Genomic DNA, 10337 nt, shown 5'->3' with positions numbered 1-10337 from the left:
CTCCTTGAGGGCAGAGTGTGCATATAAATTGTTTGGAATTCTTCTGCGTGGGAGATTTATCTCTCGCTCCCCTCCCCGCATTTATTAATGTATTCAATCATTTACTTTTATCAGTGTGGACTCATGGATATTTATTTTATAGTTGGATTATAATCCAATATACTTGATTGTGTTGCCTAAATTGCTTCAGTACTGGCTACTAGGAATTCGGATAGTTGGTTCCTGGGCTCCTTTGGTGTACTCCCACCAATGCAGTATTTTTGTTTGACTGGTTTTTTAGTACTTCCTTTCTTTCTGGCATTACACGATGATCCATACTTATCGTGTATATTTTTTGCCCCAGCCTTAGAATCAGCCATTTCTCCAAAGCACTCTGGTTCCTTTTATTGGAGAATAAAAATAGAAATAAAGATCTGGGTTGTAGATGCACTCGGTACCACTGGAGTGTCACTTCATCTAGGCCCTCTGAGCTGAGAGAACCAAGAAATATGCGTGTGTATCCCAATGCATGAGTATACACGCATCTATAAGTATTTTGATATGTAACTGTCTGTATCTGTATTAAACTAATAAATTCCTCTGATGTCTCCATCTCTAATCCATTACCATACGGGTCATTCTAGCCTCCTCCCCATGCTTATCTGTAAATTCCCACTCCAACAGTGAGAAATCTGGCTCTTCAGGATCTGTTTTATGCAGATAAACCAATGCTAACATTTAAGCAAACATTTTTCAGACATTTCCGTCTTTGTCTCTGTCCATGTTCTTGCCTTTCTGCTAATATTATTCTAAATATATATGCTTATCTGTATTATTTCCTTATTTTCACATAAATTGTACCTATTCTTACATATGTACCTTTGTAATGTCCTTTTGTCCTATGTAACTACTTATCAGACACATTTTTTTTCTTGTTTCTATAGGTTTTCAGGGAACAGGTGGTGTTTGGTTACATGCATAAGTTCTTCAGTTCTGATTTCTGAGATTCTGGTGCACCCATCACCCAAGCAGTATACCTGTACCCAATTGATAGTTTTCCATCCCTCATCCCTCTCTCATCCTTACTGTCATGTCCCCAAAGTCCATTGTATCATTCTTATGCCTTTGCATCCTCATAGCTTAGCTCCCACTTATGAATGAGAATATGTGATGTTTGGTTTTTCATTCCTGAGTTACTTTGCTTAGAATAATGTTCTCCAATTCCAACCAGGTTGCTGCAAATGCTATTATTTTGTTCCTTTTTATGGCTGAATAGTATTCCATGGTATATATATACCACAATTTCTTTATCCACTCATTGATTGATGGGCATTTGGGCTGGTTCCATATTTTTGCAATTGCAAATTGTGCTGCTATAAATATGCATGTGCAAGAATTTTTTTCATATAATGGCTTCTTTTCCTTTGGGTAGATACCCAGTAGTAAGATTGCTGGATCAAATGGTAGTTCTACTTTTAGTTCTTTAAGAAGTCTCCACACCATTTTCCATAGTGGTTGTAATAGTTTACATTCCTACCAGCAGAGTAAAAGTGTTCTCTTTTCACCAAATCCACACCAACATCCATTTTTTTTAATTTTTTGATTATGGCCATTCTTGCAGGAGTAAAGTGGTATCACATTGTGGTTTTGATTTGCATTTCCCTAGTCATTAGTGATGTTGAGCAGTTTTTCCTATGTTCGTTGGCCGTTTGTATATCTTCTTTTGATAATTCAGACGCGTCTTTTTATGTTAGTAAATTCTGAGGTACTCTTTGTTTTTAAACATATGTATTCCATAAATTAACTAGTCCCTTATTAATGAATGCCTCGTTTGTTCCCAAATTTATCACTATTACAAATAATGCCACAGTGCAAAATCCTTCTGGACGTTACCTCTGCAGAAAATATTCCTAAAAGTAGAATTTACCCTACAGAGATAGGAATCTTTGAATTTTTCAAAGCATTTCCGGGAATATGAAATTTAATTTAGGCTGGACTTCTAGGAGTCAAACAAAATCTGATGTTTGGGGGTGCACTGAGTGAGGGCCCCACTGGCTCTGTCTTGGTGCCACAGTAGAGAGGGGCTGTAGGAAGGGCCCAGGTTTGTTTTGGCCTCCTCCATGGATCTGATGCTTTCTCCCCTGCGGGTTGCTTTCGACTGTCCTTGGGTCAGCACCTAGGATCTCTGTAAAGACAGAGTCTGGGTCATTGCACTTGATTGTTCTCTGGCCTAGTCTGACCTTACTCAGGAACCAACTGCTCAAATCTTCTCTGAGCCCCAGTCCCCCGCCACCACCTTTCCCCATATTCCTCTCTCTCAGCATTTCCAGGTCGATTCAACCCTGACCTAATTGATTGTTGAAAGCTCTGTGCATATCAGCCTCTGCTGTATCGTGGGAGCACCATTAACACATTTCTTTAAGTATCCGGGATAGGTGAGTCAATTTGCAGATCAAGCAAGAAAGAATAGAAATTAGATTAAAGCTTCACTCAAACCTTGCAGCCGAACCCAGGACAAGACCTACTAGAAAGTCAGACGTAGAGGCTTTGTCTTTGACGTCCTGGTGTGCTGATTCTACTAATCTCTGCCCTCAGTGTCAACTGCCAAGCTGCTTGCTGAAAAAGCCGTGGAGAACTTTCTTACAGGTATTTTCTTTAAAGAAACTCTCAAGGATTAGAAGTCTTCTTGATTCAAGTGAGTGAAGTTGTGATGAAATGGCAAAATGATAGTCTGTGGGGTCTGTGACTCCTAAACTCATGCCACCTGGGTGAACATTTATTCCCCTCATGTATTTGTTGTGAGAATTCGATGAGAAAATGTGCAGCATTTAGCATAGAGTGGATACTCCATAAATATGTAGTAACAGCCAAAATAGCTAATATTTATTGAGAATGGATTATGCACCAGACATTCTTCTAAGTATTTTACATGTGCTAACTCATTCGATCCCCACAGCAATACTGTGAATTGGGTGCTATTCTATTTCCTAATTTTACAAATGAGGAAATGTAAGTATAGGAAGTTAAAGCAACTGGCCCGAGATCACACAAGTAGTAACAAGATTCAAGGCCAGCCATCTGTCTTCAGAGTTTGTACCCTCCACCCCACTCTGCTGGCTCTCGTAAGGTGCAGTGTTCCCTAGTAGGATGAGGGTTACCTTTGGAATCCATGACAGACACTGCTAGATGCCTCCCCAGCGTCCCTGTCCCCACCTCCTCCTTGCTAATTGAACTCCAATATTTTTTGCAGGATGGTAACATGTCCAATTAAAAATTAAGACCTTCCCAGGGTCCCCTGCAGCCAGGGTGGATGAGTGGCCCAGTTCTGGCCAATGAGATGGAAGCCAAAGGGACAGACTCAGCTGGCACCACCTGTCCATCATCCCCTCCTCTCCTCTCCCGCCTGCCTGTGATTATGCTTGCTGGAAGTGCAGCAGCCTTCTTGTGGGCAGGAGGATGACACCACATGCTCAGGGTGCAGGAGCAGGAAGACAGAGGGCGGGTGGGGTGTTGGCAGCAGTGCAAGCCACCAGCAGTCCTGGAGGGCTCACAGCTGACCCTTCGGTGAAGGAGAAAAATGATTTCCTGTTTAGTTCATTCACTATAAGTCTGGTTTCTGTTATCTGCAGCCAACAGCAATGGTAACTGAAACAAAATCCTGGCTGTGCTACGAGGTCCCTTGAGTGAGAGGGAAGTGTGTGTGCGCATGTGCTCATTTTGCTTCATTAGCTCTGAGCCTTGGTTTACTTATTTATTCTTATTCCTCATGTTACACCCCACAATACCTGGAAAGGCAGGTATACAGCCCATTACCGATGAGAATGAAAGGAAGAAAGGAAGAAAAAAGGGCAGAGAGGGAGGGAGGAGAGCAGTAAACACCCATAGTACAGAGGGTGATACAGAGTAGGACTTGTCCTTTCCCATCGGGCTACAGAGTCAGCCTTGGATGGATGCCCAGAAGCTTTGAGTCCCCTGGCCTTGTCTCTTCTTCCCTTTTCTAGCCCTTTCCCTTCCCTCAGACTCCAGTTTTATCTTGTTGGTCAAAGCCAAAGAGATCCTCAATTTTGGTTTTACCCTACAAGGGCAGCAGAGGAATCTCCTACTGTTCTCTGTGTGAGGGTCACTCAGGGGGTTCTGAGACCTGCTAAAATTGATATTACTAATAGCATGGATGCAGGGGCCAAACTATACGGGTTCAAATCTCACTCTATCATTCTTAGCTGTGTGATCTTGGAGACGTTACTTGCCTTCTCTGTGCCAAGGATTACTTATCTCTTAAATGAGAGTAATAATAGGGTTTATTAATAGAGTTTTTGTAAATTTACATGTAAAATATTTAGAATAGTGATTCTTGACTGGGGGCAATTCCTGTCCCCTACCCCAGGGGTCATTTGGCAATATCTGGGACATTTTTATTGTCCTAACTTGAGGAGGAGTGCTGCTGGCATCTCTCTAGTGGGTAGAGACCAGGGATTCTTATAATGCACAAGACAGCCCCTACGACAGAGAATGATCCAGCCCCAAATGTCAGTAGTGACAAGCCTGAGAAACCCTGATTTAAAACTATGCCTTGCTCATGATAAATGCTATATAAATTAGTGCCACTTTGATGTGTTATGCTGAAGATTCCCTTTCCACTCTGGGTGTTGATAAAAAAGAATCAAAGAGGGAAAGGGGACCAACATTTTTGTTCTACCATGTATGTGAGAGGTACAACAATGAGAAATTTTAAGAGGGTTGCAAGTATTTGAGATGTGTCTTTGACATGCCCCACACTGTGCCTGGCATGTAGTGAGTGCTCCTTAAATAGATTTTAGGACTATCGTGCTTTAGTCATTGATCACATGGAGGGCTATGGATCTTCTTGTGAGTTGGAGTTGCTTTGTATTTTCCTGAAGCCCTTTGGTAACAGGACATGAGGTGTGTGGGGGTGGGGAAAGTACTGGAGCTGTTGAATTCAGCCTTGGGGAGGTGGTGTCACGGCTGGCTTTTTTCTTCCGCACTGAAAATGTTGCCATTCTAGGAGAGAGAGTTGGTCTGCTTGGCCTTGGCCTTGGTATTTGGGGTGGGGGATCTGGGAGGTGGGAAGACTGAGTGTCCTGAGGCTAACTGCTTAGAGAAGGGGTTGGCAAGTTGTTTCTGTAAAGGGCCACATTTAAATAATTTAAGGTTTTTGGGCTAAGAGGAAAAATTAAGGATATTATGCACATAATCATGTAACAAGAGAGAAAACACATTGCTACACATTTTTATTGAGATAATTTAAAACTTTATGAACACTAAATTTGAATTTTATATAATTTTCACATATCATAAAGTATTATTCTTCTGATTTTGCTCAATCATTTAAAAATGTAAAATTCATTTTTAGCTCTTGGGACATATAAAAACAAATGGTGGACTGCATTTGGCCTGTAAGGCTGTGGTTTGCCAACCCCTGGCTTAGAGCATCATCACCTCAGCCTGTGGCTGGTCTTGCCCTGAAGCCCTAGCCTGGTTCTCTCCGTCACCAATGCCGGTCATGTTCCTTTCAGTGAAGTCCCTGCTGGAATTCCAGGCTCTGCAACTGAATCCCTGTGCAGTTCCCCAGCAGCCAGACTGACAGCAAACAGTCAGCCCCTAGGGCAGTGGGCACTTTGTGCTAGGGGCCAGGACTACACAGGTGGAAAGGCTGTGTCCCCACCCCGGCGGCATTGCTTGCCATGTAGCGAGGAGGCACTCACGGATCAGGACAGTGAGATGGAGGCCATCGTGGGCACAGTGCTACAGATCAAGGGCATGGGGAAAGGAACACCCAGGTTCTCAGAGGGCATAGGGAAGGTTCACAGAGGTGTTATGCTTAAGCTGAGACTGGAAGAATACATCAGAGTATTTTAGAGATTGGGGGTTGAGGGTGTAAATTTTCAGGCAGCTGAAAAGAGCATGTGTGAATGATGCGAGATGAGATGAGAGGGCACACCATATTCATGGACTTAGAGATGCCCTCCTTTTCATTGCCAGCACATAGTTTGAGGAGGGAGAGTGGCAGCTATAAAGCTGGACCAGCAGGCAGTGCTGAGTGTGGCTGTGGGCTTGCCTCTGGGGCCTGCAGAACACTGCCATGTTCTCATTTGTCACCCAGGCCTGCACCTGCTGCTCAGACTCACACCTTGAGGCTGGGCTACAGTTGGTGCTTTCAGACCTCCCACCTGCCTAGACTTCTGCATATCACCCAACTTCAGACTAGGCCAAACCTGCTCTTTGCCAACCTGGTAGCCAGCCCTCCTGCGCCCCTGCTGATGCACCTGCCCTACCCCTCAGGATTCTTCCAGCCCTCTGGCTTCCACAGAAAAGACTCCTAATTTCTGATAAATGAAATTGTTTCCTGGAATCTGGCCTGTTTCCTCTCCTTCCTACTCACCAGTGAAATCTGGACTCACTTATTTTCCTCATCGGCTTTGTAAATGGGAGAAAGTAGAGATGCCACATGTGGGTATTCTTACCTAATCTATCTAGGAGACAGGGCATGGGATGCCCTTGCTATTCTGAGCTGCACAGAACCCTGCCTTATGTGATGGCTGCAGAGAACACATCTTGGGAGGTGCATGGCTAGAGGCATAAGGGATAAGCTCAGATTCAGCCTGACACTATTAAGCTCAGATTCAGCCTGACACTGTTTCTCCATTTCAGGTGTTAAATTCTGACTCTGCTGCTCTCCAATTGGTTGTATTTTTTCAGGGTCTACCAGAGAAAACCCAACACTAGGAATTAGACACCTAAGATCTTTAAAAGTGAGTGAAGTGGAACGCTTACACACTACTGATGGGAATATAACATTGTACAGCCACTGTGGAAGACACATTTGGGGTTCCTCAACAAATGGTAAACATTTGACCCAGCAAGTTCACTCCTAGCTATATACCCAAGAGAACTGAAAATGTATATTCACACAAAAACTTGTACACAAATGTTCACAGCAGCCAAATATTCATAAATGCCAAAAAGTGGAAACAACCTAAATGTCCACCAGCTGGCAAATGGATAAACAAATGTGGTAATACCCACAGTGGCATATGATTCAGCCATGAAAAGAAATGAAGCTCTGATACATGCTATAACATGGATGAACCCCAAAAACACTATGTTAACTGAATGCCGCCAGACACAAAGGACCACATATTGTATGATTCCATTTATATGAAATAGCCAGAATGGGAAAATCCATAGAGACAGATAGTAGACTAGTGGCTGCCAGGGGCTGGGAGGAGAGGAGATTGGGCAGTGAAAACTTAATGGGTACGGGTTTTCCCTTGGGGGTAAACATGCTCTGGAATTAAATAATGGTGATGGTTGCACAACATCGTGAATGTACTAGAAGCCACTGAACTGTACATTTTTAAAAAGGTGAATTTTATGTTATGTGAGTTTTATCTCAATAATAATAAAAAAGTGAGTGAGGTCAGCATTCAGCTTCCTGTGCAAATAGAACCCCAGGTGCCACGGAGATGTTTCCGATGTCCTTAGCTTGTGGCTCTTACAGATCCTGAAGCCCGGTGGGCCTGAGTCCAATTTACACTACTCTCCAGAAGAAAGCAAAATGAAGAATTGGCCCCTCTCCAATCCCAGGAACAGGCAGTAATTCTTCTTTTGTGACACCACTGAGATGGATATTTATATTTGGATAGTTCATCTGTTATTCTTATGGATTCTGTGTTGACACTCGGTTTGTCCCCTTGATCTGGAGGCCCAGGGCTCATCTCAGGCAGGGGCTCCAGGTCTGTGAGGAGGGGAAGTGTCTTTTCTCCTTCACTTCACCAAGTCTCCCCAGCTGTCCGCAAGTTCCCTCCACAGCCTCTCCCCTTCACAGGCTCATGCATTCCAAAGGCACCCCTCCAGGCTTTTGGGCCAGGGCCAGGTACTGTCCTAGGCCCTGAGGATCTAAAGATGAACAAGACACAGTCTCTGCTCTCCAGGAAACAGTTGGGGAGGCAGAGAGGTGAGTGCACAAGTGCAACACTGGTGTGACGGAGGAAACAGCCAAGAGCGAGACAGTTGGCAGACGGGCCGGTGGGGGGTACACGACGTGGTCCTGGGAGGGCAAGTAAGAGTTCACCAGGGAGACAAGGCAAAGAGACAGACTTTTCAAAGCCACAGTGTGTGAAATAGCCTGGGACCTTGAGGGAAAAAGTTGGGAGTGGAGACAGAGGGTGGTCAGTAGATGAGCAGATAAAGTTGGATAACTAGGCAGGAGCAAGGTTTGGAATGCCTTGTTTGCCAGCCTGAATTTGGGGTCTATCCTGACAGTGAAGAGAAATTACTCAAAGATTTTAAAAAGAGAAGTTCCATCATCAGATTTGTAGTTTAGGGGGTAAAACATTCTGGGAGCAAAAGAGAGGCTGGATTAGAGAGAGAGAGTTGGAGTGGAGGTCAGCCAAGAGGCTACTGCACCGGTCCACACGTGAGATGATGAGAGCTGGATGAAGGTCATTGGCAGGGGGGATGAAGGGGCAGGGACAGAACTGACTTGGCTGTAAGATGCTGAGTAGCCATGGATGGTGCAGTAGGGTCAGGGATATGAGGGAAACAGTGGCCCTGGCAGACTCCAGGTTTCTGGCTTGAAAAGAAGTCATTATGTGAGAAGAGGAGCATATTTGGAAAAACAAGCGACAAGCTGAGTTTGGGGCAGGAAGAGCTGAGAACCTGAGGCACATCCAAGTAAAGACGTCAGGCAGGCCAGCAGGGCTTGGAGCTGGGGCTCAGGGTAGAAGTCAGGACAGGATGGTGGCCTTGTGCACATGCCCCATTTCTCCCCAGAAGCTCAGTTTGGGGAGCCATGACCTGGAAGCTGCTGGCGGGATGCCACAGTCATCCTGGTTTAAACTCTTTCTCCTCATTGGCATGTAATTTCATGCTGTTCACTTCTCCCTTTAAATGGAAATGCATAAAATGATCTCCATCCTCCAGTGGGAATTGAGATTTTTTTCCCCTCTCAGCTCTGACACCTGCTACTGTTTCACTCATTATTAAAGGTCTGTGGGACTGGGTGGCATGCCTCAGGCGGTGATAAACAGGGGTGCAGGAGGGCCTGGAGAAATGTCAGGAGAGAGGCATCAGAAAATGACTCACAGCAGCAGAGAGCAAGTAGAGACACACTGCATGTGCTCTAAAGTCTTTGCAGGGCCTCCGAGTAAAGATGCCGCCCTGTCCCTGGAATATTAGACTCTGCTGCCATGATGCCTTCCCTCTTCCCAGGCCTCCTTCCTACCCTAGCTCCTCCAGTCCACCTTCTGGGTGTGTCTTATTCTGCAGGGCCACTGCCTTTCCTCAGTCCCTCCTGCAGGTTGCTACCCCGATCTCAGCTGCTGAAATCCTCCTCTCTGTACTGGTTACCTATGCTTTTGTAACAAATTACCACAAACAGAGTACTCACACAGCACAGATTGATCATCTTACATTCCAGAGTCAGAAATCTGACACGGGTCTCACTGAACTAAAATCAAGATGTTAGCAGGCTGTGTTCCCCTCTGAATTTCCAACACAGAATCTGTTTTCTTGCCTTTTTCAGTTCCTAGAAGCCAGCGGCATTCCCTGGCTCCTGGCCCCCTTATATCTCCCAAGCCAGCAACAATGGATGGAGTCCTTATGTCGCACCACTCTGACCTCCTTTTCTGCTTCCTCCTCCCACTTCTAAAGACTCATGTGCTTACATTGGGCTGGTCTGGAGAACCCAGGCTGATCTCTCTACGTTATGGTCAGCTAATTGGCAATCTTAATTCCATCTACAATTTTAGTTCCACTTTGCCAGGTCACATGTAAACAGATTCCAAAAATCAGGATATGGGCATATTTGAAGGCATTCTACACCAGGCACATGTGGCTATTTACACTTAGATTTAAATGACACTTTAATTCATTTAACTTACAGTGAGGCTGATACTCTGCAAGTCTCTGAGGCATATAGCAATAAATCAGACAGCTTGACCTAGAGATATATGAGCTGATAACACTTGGGTCTGCTTGTACCAGGTTCTCTTCTAGGGAAGATATTTGTGTTTGAGCAAGAAGATTTTTGTTAGGGGATCTCAATTATAATATTAGCAACATTTATTGAGCATTTAAGTTCTATGCTAGCAATATGCTACGGAGTTTTCATGCATTTTCTCATTTAATTCTTAGAATAACCCTGTGAGGTAGATAGTGTTATACCCATTTTACAGATAAGAGATTTTGAGGCTTGCAGTGGTTAAGCAGCTCGTCTAAGGACACATAGTCACATAGTTTATAAGTAGTGGAGTCAGAATTCAAGGTGGGGTTGCACATGGCAGTCTGGGCTCTCTCAGTCTCTGTCCACTGTGCTGCCTCTGTCACCATGAGGAATG

Source organism: Pongo abelii, chromosome 15, assembly GCF_028885655.2.
Source record: "Pongo abelii isolate AG06213 chromosome 15, NHGRI_mPonAbe1-v2.0_pri, whole genome shotgun sequence".
NCBI classification, from domain to species: Eukaryota; Metazoa; Chordata; class Mammalia; order Primates; family Hominidae; genus Pongo; species Pongo abelii.
Note: the sequence above shows the minus strand (reverse complement) of the source record.